The sequence below is a fragment of the Malania oleifera genome, chromosome 11 (assembly GCF_029873635.1).
Source record: "Malania oleifera isolate guangnan ecotype guangnan chromosome 11, ASM2987363v1, whole genome shotgun sequence".
Taxonomy (NCBI): Eukaryota; Viridiplantae; Streptophyta; class Magnoliopsida; order Santalales; family Ximeniaceae; genus Malania; species Malania oleifera.
Window position 1 is genome coordinate 70,413,219 of NC_080427.1, and position 11,668 is coordinate 70,424,886.

An 11,668-nucleotide genomic window follows, 5' to 3' on the forward strand; every position below is an offset into this window, starting at 1 on the left:
TGGTTATGGGTTTCTGGAAGAAAAGGAAAATTTATGGCTCAAAAATCCCATGATAACATTTTTTATGCCTCAGTTTGCCATTTGTAGCAATCTATTGAGACAACAATATGTACCAATCTAGTCAGGACTTTCCATTTGGACTGTAATGTTGGCTGGAGGTATGCGTTTAAAGAGGAAAAGGCTTTAATAAGGCTCAATAATTTTTCAATTTTATCAATGGTAACATTGGTCATCTGAAGTTTGCCCCTTATTTTTATTCTTTCCTTTTTCTTCCCTTTTCCTTTTTTATTTTTATTTTTGTGTCTTTTGCTTTTCCTTTTATGAAGGGATCTTAGCTTCCTTTGTATCTGGATTCCATTTGGACTAATCTCTTTTTTGAAATTGCCCCAGTGTGCGGTGTGATCCTTTAACGATTTATCTAAGAATTTAAACCTTTTTAGGCTCAAAAGTGCTATCAAGAGATTTCTTCTTTGACTTTATTTTCATTAGCAGAAATATGGTCTACCATCCTTTTGTAAAAATATGGTTGTCTTATACGAATTATCAAACACCAAAGATCCTGAACCTAGGTCAAAATTTTGGAAAATGACTTTAAGAAGAAGTTGGCTTAAAATTCGAGCTCAAAGGGGGTGAACAAATGGTAAATCAATGTTCGACTTCTTTTAGGAGTACTAGTTGACCAAAGATGGCCACCTATCATTTGATCAAAAAATGAGTACAAAGACAACTGCAACTTAGGGGGGTAAAAAGAACGATCATTTTATTAAATTCCATTAAGAAGTACAATATTTCTAGGCAAAGTTCTTTATAGCATCTGAATTTCTAGGGTGTAGAAGGTCTATCCCATCCATATCTGCTAACGACAAGGCTCCTCTGGAAAAGGCTTCTCTTACCACATAAGATCCCTCGTAGTTCAGGGTCCATTTACCTCAGGGTCACTATGAATTGGTAGTATCTTTTTAAGGACTAATTCTTCTTCTTGTAACCGACAAGGACATACCTTCTTATTGAAAGCTCTCATCATTATCCTTTGATAAAGTTGCCCGTGAACCATAGCAGACATCCTTTTTTCCTCAATAAGATTTAGCTAGTGGTATCTGGACTTTATCCATTATGCTTCTATCAAGTCCGCTTCTTTAAGATCTCGTAAGAGGGGATTTTGACCTCCACTGGGACAAAAACTTCCATTCTATACACCAATGAGTAAGGGGTATCTCCTGTGGAAGTTCGGACAGTGGTCCTATAGGCTAATAAAGTGAAAGGCAACTTGTCGTGCCAATCCCTATAGGTTTTTATCACGTTTTCCAAAATATTATTGTTATTTTTGTTAATTGCTTCCACAACTTCATTCATCTGGGGTATGTAAGGGGCTGAGTTGTGATGTCTGATATTAAATTGAGTACAAGATCTCGTCATCACCTCATTGTTCATGTTTTTGGAATTATCTTAGATTATTCTTTCTTGGATTCCATACCTATAGATTATCTTTTTTTGTATGAAGCAACATATCACATTCGCGGTAACACTTGAATATGATATTGCTTCTACCCACTTGGTGAAATAATCAATAGCCACAAAAATGAAACGGTGTTAGTTGTTGGATTTTGGAGTTATTGGTCCAATCACATCCATGCCCTAGGCTGAGAAAGGCTAAGGCATGGTTAGTCATTGGAGTTGGGCAAGTGGGACTTGTATAAGATCTCCATAGATCTCACACTTATGACATTTTGGGATATAATCTATGCAATCTCTTTCCATGGTTATCTAGCAGTACTTGCACCTTAGGATTCTCCAAGTTAACAAATCGCAACCAGTATGAGCACCACAAATCCCTTCATGAACTTCTTGCATGACTTGATGTGATTCTTGTGATTCCACATCGTAGGAGCATCATGTCATGGTTCCTCTTATAAAGTACTTCTTTATCTAGAAAGAATCCCACAAACAGTCTCCTGATTGTTTTCTGATCATTATTGGAACCTCCTATGGGATACTTCTATCATTGAATATATGTCTTGATGTCATAGAACCATGGTTCCTTGTCAACTTCTTTTGTAACTATAAAATATGCTAGCTCTTCTTGCATCCTTATCTGAATAAGCTTGATCTCCACTTTGAGTTCTACATTGAATGAAGCTGCCAATGTAGCCAAAGCATCAATGATTAAATTATTTTCCCGAGGCCAATGGAGAAACTTGATACTGATGAGCTTCTTTATCATCTCTTGAATGAGTTTCTAGTATGGTATCAACTTAGCATCCTAGGTTTCCTATTCCCCTGTTAATTGATGAATTACCAATGTTGAATCCCCTTTTTATAGTCAGTTCTTTAATACCTCGGTCTAGGGCAGCTTGCAAACGCAACATAAAAGCTTTGTATTTTATCACATTGTTGGTACATGAAAATGAGAGTTTGGCCATAATTGGATAATATTTGTTCTCTAGTGATATCAACACTACCCCTATTCCATGTCTCCATATATTGGATGCCCTATCGAAAAGCATTACCCATTCTTTCTGATCTTCTTCTTCTTGACTTACTGAATCAATATCTTTATCTGGAAATTCAAAATCCATGGGTTGGTAATCCTTGATGGCCCTATTTGCCAGGTATTTAACTATGGCACTCCCTTTAATGGCTTTCCAAGTCACATACATAACGTCATATTCAGTTAAAAACATTTGCCATCAAGTGACCCGACTGATTACATCTGGTTTTTCAAAAACATAATTGATCGGGTTCATTTTTGAAATTAGCCAAGTGGGGTAATATAGAGTTTATTGCCTTAGCTTGCTAACCACCCAAACCAGAGTACAACAAGTTCTCTCTAGGTCTAAGTACTTAACTTTGTATTCAGTGAACAACTTACTTAGGTAATAAATTGCATGCTCTTTCGTTCCAGACTCTTCATGTTTCCCCAGTAGGCATCCCATTGAATTCTTCGACACTGCCAAGTATAGAAGGAGTGGCCTTTCGAGTACTAGGGGAACCAATGTCGGGGGATTTAAAAGGTATTCTTTTATTCTTTTGAAGGCATTCTAACACTCTTCATTCCATTTCTTGGGATTGTTTTTCCGCAACAATTTGAATATAGGTTCGCATGTAGTGGTAAACTAAGAGATGAAACAAGCAATGTAGTTTAGCTTACCTAGGAAACTTTGAACTTCTTTTTTAGTCTTAGGACTGGCCATTTCTTCAATGACCTTTATTTTATGTGGGTTGACCTCAATCCCCTTTTTACCAGCCACAAATCTTAAGAGTTTTCTTGAGGTGGCACCAAAAGTGCGTTTCTCTGAGTTTAGCTTTAGCTGACACTTTCTTTGCCTTTGATCAATTTTTCCAGATTTTTTACATGGTCTCACCCTTCTCAAGACTTTACAATCATGTCATCCACATACACCTTTATTTCCTTATGCATTAGATCATGGAGTAAAGTTACCATAGCTCTTTCATGAGTGTCCCATGCATTTTTGAAACAAAATGACATGACCTTATAGGAGAAGGTTCCCCATAGGGTAATGAACGTTGTTTTTTATTTTTCTTATAGGGCCATCTTGATCTAGTTATTTCTTGAAAATCCATCCATGAAGGAAAATAGAGTGTGTCCAGCCATGTTATCTACTAGTACATCTACACGGGGAAGTGGAAAATTGTATTTAGGATTGGCTTTGTTTAGATCTCTATAGTCAATGCATACCCAGACTTTTTCATTCTTCTTTATTATAGGGAGTACATTTACCACCCATTCAAGATACTTAGCCACTTCCAAAAATCTAGCCTTGACTTGTTTTTGAACCTCTTTAATCTTGTCATATCTTGGAGCATGCAAAAACATTCGGGTATTCTTATTGGGGATTGTTGGTCATTTTATTTATTTTTTCCTTTTCAACAATGCCCCTTTTTTCAACTATTTTGGTTCTTTTTCTGTTCCCAAATTTATTGTGACCGTGGGGTCAGTTTTTCATCAAATTCCAACATCCTTTGCATTTCAGAGGATATATTTGTTTCATCTTCTTCTATTTCAGCCTTATAGATTAAGTTTTCAAAACTAAAATTTTCTTCCAATTAATGAATACTGGCAAGATCATTTTTCCTATTCGTGCATGAAACACAAGCAAACAAATTTTGGCAAATGTACCCACATAATGCAGATGATGTCTGGAAATGCAACGTTCATTCATTTATTTAGGCAAAAAATTCCTAGAAAAAACTGCCCATGGATTATAAAATAAAGAAAGATAAATAAAAAGCAAAAAAGTCATCAAGCATTACATGAAATTAATTGTATTGGGATAATCAAATTACTGCCAATTCTAAAGCTCGGCTCCTGCAGCCAAAGGATAGACCCAGTCATTCAAATTGTTTCCAGTATCTATTGGGTTTAGTACTGAAATGCTCATATGGCCCATTTTCTAACAGGTCTCTTGCTCAGATTCATGATCCATTAGCCCACCATTTTGGAAGATTTCACTCATCAATGGAACCTCCATGTTATGTTTACTACCCATCATCCCAGTGAACCTTGTGATTCTCTACATCTTCTTCTCTTCAATCCTCTTATTTTGATAAGAAAAAGTGGGTTCCATGACCTAATCATCTCTGGGGCAACCATTCAGGCCATAGGAGAGATTCAAATTTGGGGAATTGGAGAACCTTTAGCCATAGATGTGGCATTTATTATTTCAATTGATTTGAAGGAATAGTTCTAAATTTCTTTGAAAACCTTCACATACAGGGTGGATAAGGGTTTGGCAACCATCAGATTGGTTTCTCCGTATACACAAATCATTTTGTCTTTTGCTACAAATTTCACCCTTTGATGGAGAGAAGAGGGAATTGACCCTGTGTTGTGAATTCATGGCCATCCTAGAAGTCAAATGGATGATAGAGTAATGGCCATGACTTGAAATGTGATGTTTAAAGTTACAGGCCCAATCTGTATGGGAATTTTAATGGAGCCTATGGACTCTTAGCATGTCACTTCAAAAGCTATTACGATCAAGTTGTTTTGCTGCATGTATGAGATGTCAATGGGCACCTTCTGAAACAAGGTATTGAGCATAAAATTGAGTGACAATCTATTATCAATTAACACCCGACCTATTATATGGTCTCAACATCTGGTGGAGATATGAAGTGCTTTATAGTGGCCGCGAACTTTTAACGGGAGTTCCTCATTGATTACGCGCCACAGTTGCGTAATTATGTATTTAATTTCATGCATTCAAGATCATAATTTTAATTAAAATGCCCAAATTTGTCTAATAGTTTAATCATTGAGCTCACCTAATAATTTTAAGATAATTACCCTATCTGTTGCTGAACATTTATGGACACTCATGTTTGATTATTGTAGGATAGTTTTTTTTTTAACATTAAATTTGAAATTAGAATGTACGTGGGTCATAAGCATGAAGAGGTGCCATGTATATGAGGTGGAGTCCAAATCAAGACCATGAGCTTCTAGGACTTTCATGAACATTTAAAGGATAATTTTCGAAAGCCGAGTCATGCACGCAAAGAGAGGCTATTTTTTATACTAATTCGTAATCTATGGGTAACTCTCTTAGCCAACCTCTGATTCAGATGATTCAAGATGATATGGATATTTAAGAGAACCCTCTACAACTTTCATGTTTTGCATTCTGAGAAGACCTGGCTCTATCAAGGTCGAAATTGGACGTGAAGTTACCATACGCTGTTTTTATGGATTATTTTGGCACTACTTCATAATCTAGGCATAACTTTCTTGTCTAAGCTCTGATTTAGATGATTCAAAATGTTGTGCAAAGCTGAGGAAATTATCTACAAATTTCATGTTTTCATACATGAGAGTTATGGGCTGTAGGATGGTCCAATGCGGGCTTGAATGTGGAGGGCAGACCGTATGCTTCTGAAAAAAGAAAAGAAAAGAAAAAAATAAAATATATATATATTTATATATATTAAAGATGATGTGGCCCGACCATGCAGCCGGGTCATCTTAGCAACATGTTGGGTGAGGAACAAAAGAAAGGAAAGAAAAAAAAAGAAAAGAAAGAAAAGGAAAGAAGGGAAAGAAGGGAAAGAAGGGCATTTTGAAAAGTTAAAGAAAAAGAATTGAACAGTAAAAAGCAAGGAGGCAACTTAGGGTTTCTTAGAAAGGGGGTGGCAGCAAGGTTTTTTTTTTAAGTTGGAGGCCGCACCACACAAGAAGAAAGGAAGTATTTAGGGAGGGGATTTTTATTTCTTTTCTTTTGGGAAGACCGAATAGGGGGAGCATAAGTGAGATTGGAAAAAAGGGTTGGAGGAATTTTATTTTGGGGGCACATAGACAGGAGGCCGCATGAGGAGACCGAGAGGCAGCAAGGGGGGGCCTTTCTTTGAGGCTTTTGGGGGGTTCTATGAAGACACACACACACACGACCAGTAAAGGAGAGGTGGTGGTGCACAACAAATTAAAATCTTTTAGGAATCGCAAAGCGGTGAACAGCGGCAGTGCTCGGGGTGTTCGCGGCGAGCGACAGCGGTGCTATGAGTGTTGATTTTTCCTCTACTCTCCAAATAAAAGAAAACATAGTGAAATATTTATTGTTATATTTAATTTTCATAAGGAATTAATTTTTGTAGTCTAGGAAAATGATGTAGCCTGGTTTTAAACTATGCTTGCTCGTTGATGCTAATCTGAAGTAGTTTTTCTTTATTTTTGTTTTTAGTTATTCTACACTTAATGCTTTTAATTAACTGGTCATTAATTAAATGATATTAGTCTTATGATTTGCTATCGAAAGGGGGGATTATAGGATAGATCTTGAATAATTCAACGTAGGTAAATATAGAGATCGAAAGACTTGTATAAACCTACGTAACATTAAAAATCAAGGGTAATATTGCGTTCTTGTGTTATTAATTTGCATAATATTATGTTAAAGAATAAACAAGAATAGGTTCTGATTGGCTATCGAAAGAGGCTTTTGAAAAAATTGGAGATTTGCTAACAAACAAAGAATACAAATTCGAATTGGCTCGATGAGTAAAGCATAGTGAGAAACTAGGTGAAATTGGTTTCCAAGAAGTTTTCACCATCATTAATTTTTTACGTATCAACCGGCTTTATTTTATCGTGAATAGTTTATTTAAAATAGTCATATTTCCAATTTGCAGTCTAAAATTATTAATCTTTCTGAATAAAATCAAGGTTAGTTTAATTTCAGTGCTTGATAAAATTAAGACTCCAGTCCTTGAGGATGATACTCTACACATCATTATATTACAAAATTACAATACTATGCACTTGCAGTTTTGCATTGATCAAGTTTTTGGCGTCGTTGTCGGAGATTGAGTTTTTATTACTTTTGCCAATATCAACACAAAGTAATATTGGTTTTAATTTAGAATTTTATTTTTATATTTTTATTTATTTCTTTTATTTTATCTTATTATTATTTTTTCTATATTTCTAGTGTGTTTTTTATGTTGGATGCGCAGTGTTAGAACACGTGTCATTATTCCTTTTGATTCAGAGATTGAAAGAACACTTAGAGCACTAAGGAAAAAGAGGGTACTAGCCATGGAGAATGGACAAGATAATGCGCAGCCACGTGCCTTGAAGGATTATGTACGATCAGTTTTGAATGACAACTATTCGGGTATCAGACGCCAGCCTATTAATGCCAACAATTTTGAGCTCAAACGCGCATTGATCAGCATGGTACAGTAGGCCTAATTTAGTGGATCATCACTTGATTATCCAATATCCATCTGGCAATGTTTCTGGAGATTTGTGATGCTATGAAGATCAATGGTGTTACTGAAGACACCATTAGACTGAGATTATTCCCTTTCTCTTTGAGGGACAAAGCAAGAGGTTGGCTACAGGCTCTACAAGTACCGAGTATCACTAGTTGGTAGGACATGGCAGAAATATTTTTGGCTAAATTCTTTTCACCTACAAAAATAGCCCAACTCAGGAGTGAGATTGGTCAATTCAAGCAACATGATTTTGAATCACTATGTGAAGAATGGGAAAGGTATAAGTATTTGATTCAACACTGCCCACAACATGGATTGCCGGATTTCTTTATAGATTCAGGTGTTCTATAATGGGTTAAATGGGCAAACTCGAACTTTAGTTGATGCTACGTCTAGGGGAACTTTGATGTCAAAGACACCTGAGGGTGCTACTGCTCTTTTGGAAGAAACGGCCTCAAATAACTATCAATGACCAATCGAGAGAACTATGGCTAAGAAAGTTGGTGGAATTCATGATTTGGAGCCGTTTACTGCACTTTCAGCTCAAGTTGCTTCTCTATCCCATTAGATTTAAGCTTTAACCACCCAAAGGATGCCACAAAGTGCAGAATATGGGGCAGCTAAAAGTAGGATAGATCTGAGCAATGGAGCAAGTCAAGAACAGGTTTAATACATCAACAATTGGAACAACAATTATCATGGTGATCCTTTGCCACAATATTACCATCCAGGGCTTCGAAATCTTGAGAATTTGCTTTAAAATCATGAGAATTTGTCTTATGGAAATAGAAGGAATGTGATGCAACCTCCTCCAGGACATGATAGTCATTAAGGTGAGAAGAAGATGTCACTTGAGGATGCCATGATAAATTTTGTTAAGGAGACAAAAGTAAGGTTTAAAAAGACAGATGCACGACTAGATAACATTGAGACTCATTGTAACAACATGGGAGTTGCCATGAAGAATCTTGAAACGAAAATCGGGAAACTGGCCATTACCATATATTCCCAACAAAGAGGACCTTTTCCTAGAAACACAAAGGTGAACACAAAGGAACAATGCAAGGCCATCACACTTAGGAGTGGAAGAGAAATTGAGACATCACTAGCAAAGGAAACCATGTTCACAGCTACAACTGAAAATAATGGTCAAAGCAAGAATAAAGGGGAAGAAGTGGAGATTGTGGATGATACACCAGGAGAGACTGACATGCATCTAGCAATTTCATTTCCTGACAATCCTCCTATTCTCTCTACTCTACTTCCTTATCCTCAACATTTTCAAAAGAAAAAATTAGATGAGCAATTTTCTTAGTTTTTGGATATTTTTAAGAAAATTCACATCAATATTCCTTTTGCAGATGCCTTGGAACAAATGCCAAACTATGTCAAATTCCTAAAGGACATCATTTCAAAGAAAAAAAGGTTGGAGGAGATTGAAACAGTGAAGCTTACAAAAGAATGTAATGCTATTCTTCAAAAGAAATTACCTCAAAAATTAAAAGATCAAGGGAGTTTTACGTTGCCTTGCACTATTGGAAATTCATTTTTTGATAAAGCTTTATGTGATCTTGGTGCTAGCATTAATCTAATGTCATTCTCTATTTGCAGGAAATTGGGATTTGGAGAAATGAAAGAAACAACCATTTCTTTGCAACTAGTAGACCGATCCATTAAGTATCCACATGGAATCATAGAAGATGTATTGGTAAAGGTGGATAAATTTATTTTTCCTGCTGATTTTGTGGTATTAGGTATGGAGGAAGACCAAGAAGTTCCACTAATTCTTGGCCAACCATTCTTGGCCACTGGAAGGGTTTTAATTGATGTTCAAAAGGGTGAGTTAACATTAAGAGTGGATAAGGAAGAGGTTATGTTCAACATCTACCAAGACATGGGAATCCCAGAAGATCCAAGCACTTGTTTTCGAGTAGATGTCATTCAGTGAGGTGTAGAAAAATTCTTTCAAAGAGATGTACTAGTTGATCACCTAGAACGATCCTTGTAGCAGATTACAACATAGCAGTGTGTGGGGAGGCTAGAACCTATGGTAGCAAGATGGATTCTATAATCTCTAAAGAAAAGATGCAGTAACCTATTTCATGAGCATCTTCGTTATGCGTTCTCAGGTGATGCGTATGAAAATGCAAAAATCTACAAAGAGTAGATGAAGAAGTGGCATGACAAATAGATTCTTAGGCGTGAGTTTGCTCCAAGACAACAAGTTCTACTCTCCAACTCAAGATTAAAACTCCTCCTGGGTAAGTTGAGATCAAGATGGACAGGTCCATATACAATTGACAAATTTTTCCCATTTGGAGCAATAAACTTGAAGGACGAGACAGGGAATATATTCCAAGTTAATGGTGAGAGAATGAAGCACTACTATGGAGAACAAATGGAGAGGAACTGTGCATTTATTCCTCTTGGAGATTCTGGTTGATGAAGATTGAAACATCTGGCTGAAGACGTTAAAACAAGAACTTATGGGAGGCAACCCAAAGAGTTTTAATTTTTTTTTATTTCTTTTATATTTCTTACTTTATTTATTTATCTAGTCACTTTTGACTCATTTACATTTTTTATGCAGTTTTATTTGGCACGAGTACAGAGCTAAAAATTTAATTCCTCGATGGATTCACCAAAAAGCCAGGGAAGTTTCTTCCTTTTCTTCACTCTTTCTCATTTTTGAATAACATAAAAAAAAAAAAAAAAAGTGTGAATATGGATTATTAGGCTATGCATGACATTACTGATGCGCTTCATATACTTGTATACAACCTAGGAGTACACACTTGGGTCATTTTTTTGTAGTTTGTAGTTATATGGCTAAACTAGGAATCGTAACTCATTGAAAGTTGATTGGTAGTTCAATTGTGTTAACCGGGCTGTATAAACTCTTGTATCTACATGTATCTCTTGAGGCTTAAAAAAATACACGTTCACATGACTTGCAGCGCTTAGTGTTCCTTGTGAACACTGAAAGAGTGCTCGTGGCTACTATGACATCTTGTGAGGTACTGTTGAGCCATTTATCGTTCTTTTGAGTTTTTTATGTCAACTCAAAGTTCATAAAACTCAACTTTCCCTTTTTTTTTTTTTTTTCTGGGTATTCTCTATACCCTAGTTTGGTTTTTGAATTGCTAGCCTAGAGGTGACATCTAGTAGGGAGATAGAAACCTAGGTCTTGTAGGCTACTCATGATGTGAAGGCTGAGCCACCCCTAAAAATAAACTTATTTCATGGATTCTTGTTTGAGCATAAAGCACATGGGTGGTATGAAAACAATAAAAGAAGTGTTATGATTGTCCTAACTGACCATAAAAAGAAAGAAATTGAAAAATGAACAAAAGAAAGAATAAGAGAAATAGAAATACCCTAGAAGAGGTGAAAGATTAATACCTGCTCTGCACAACTACAACAAAAGTCAGGGGCATGACACATGTTCTCCACATATGAAGAATCTTCACTCGCCTAATGCCTTAAATGTATTAACGCCTGGTTTGTGAGTAAATTGATTTAGGGTGGTCTTGGTTGGATATGGCGAGTAGGTGAGAAGATGCTAGGGTGAAGGAACTAACACCTCGTAAATAGGCTGGGTCCTATTCAGACTAGTCGACTTTGTACATTTAGCATTTGTTCCTTGTAGTATGTGGGATTTTTTATCATGACACTCCTCCTCACATATGATGAGTGAAACCATCCTTTTTGAGTGTTTTTGAGGGTATACCAGTTAGGCCAAGTCAAAACGACCATTTTGTAGGTGTCCATGGATATTTTAGGTTTGACGAGTCATACACATTACACATGTCTCGAGAGTTCGTGTATTTATACTCGAATTTATATGACTACATTAACTCTGAATTATGATTGCTAGTTAATTTTACGTGAGTATACTGTTCTTAATGGCAATATAATGATGAAATTGCATGAATAA

At 36.2% G+C, this 11,668-nt stretch overlaps 1 non-coding gene across 1 annotated transcript; it reads right to left on the bottom strand.

The window, feature by feature from the left end:
• Positions 1 to 7,941: 7,941 nt before the first annotated feature.
• Positions 7,942 to 8,048, bottom strand: LOC131143646 (small nucleolar RNA R71). The gene has a single exon (XR_009133628.1). It is a non-coding gene; the product is annotated as a small nucleolar RNA R71 (small nucleolar RNA).
• Positions 8,049 to 11,668: the final 3,620 nt, after the last annotated feature.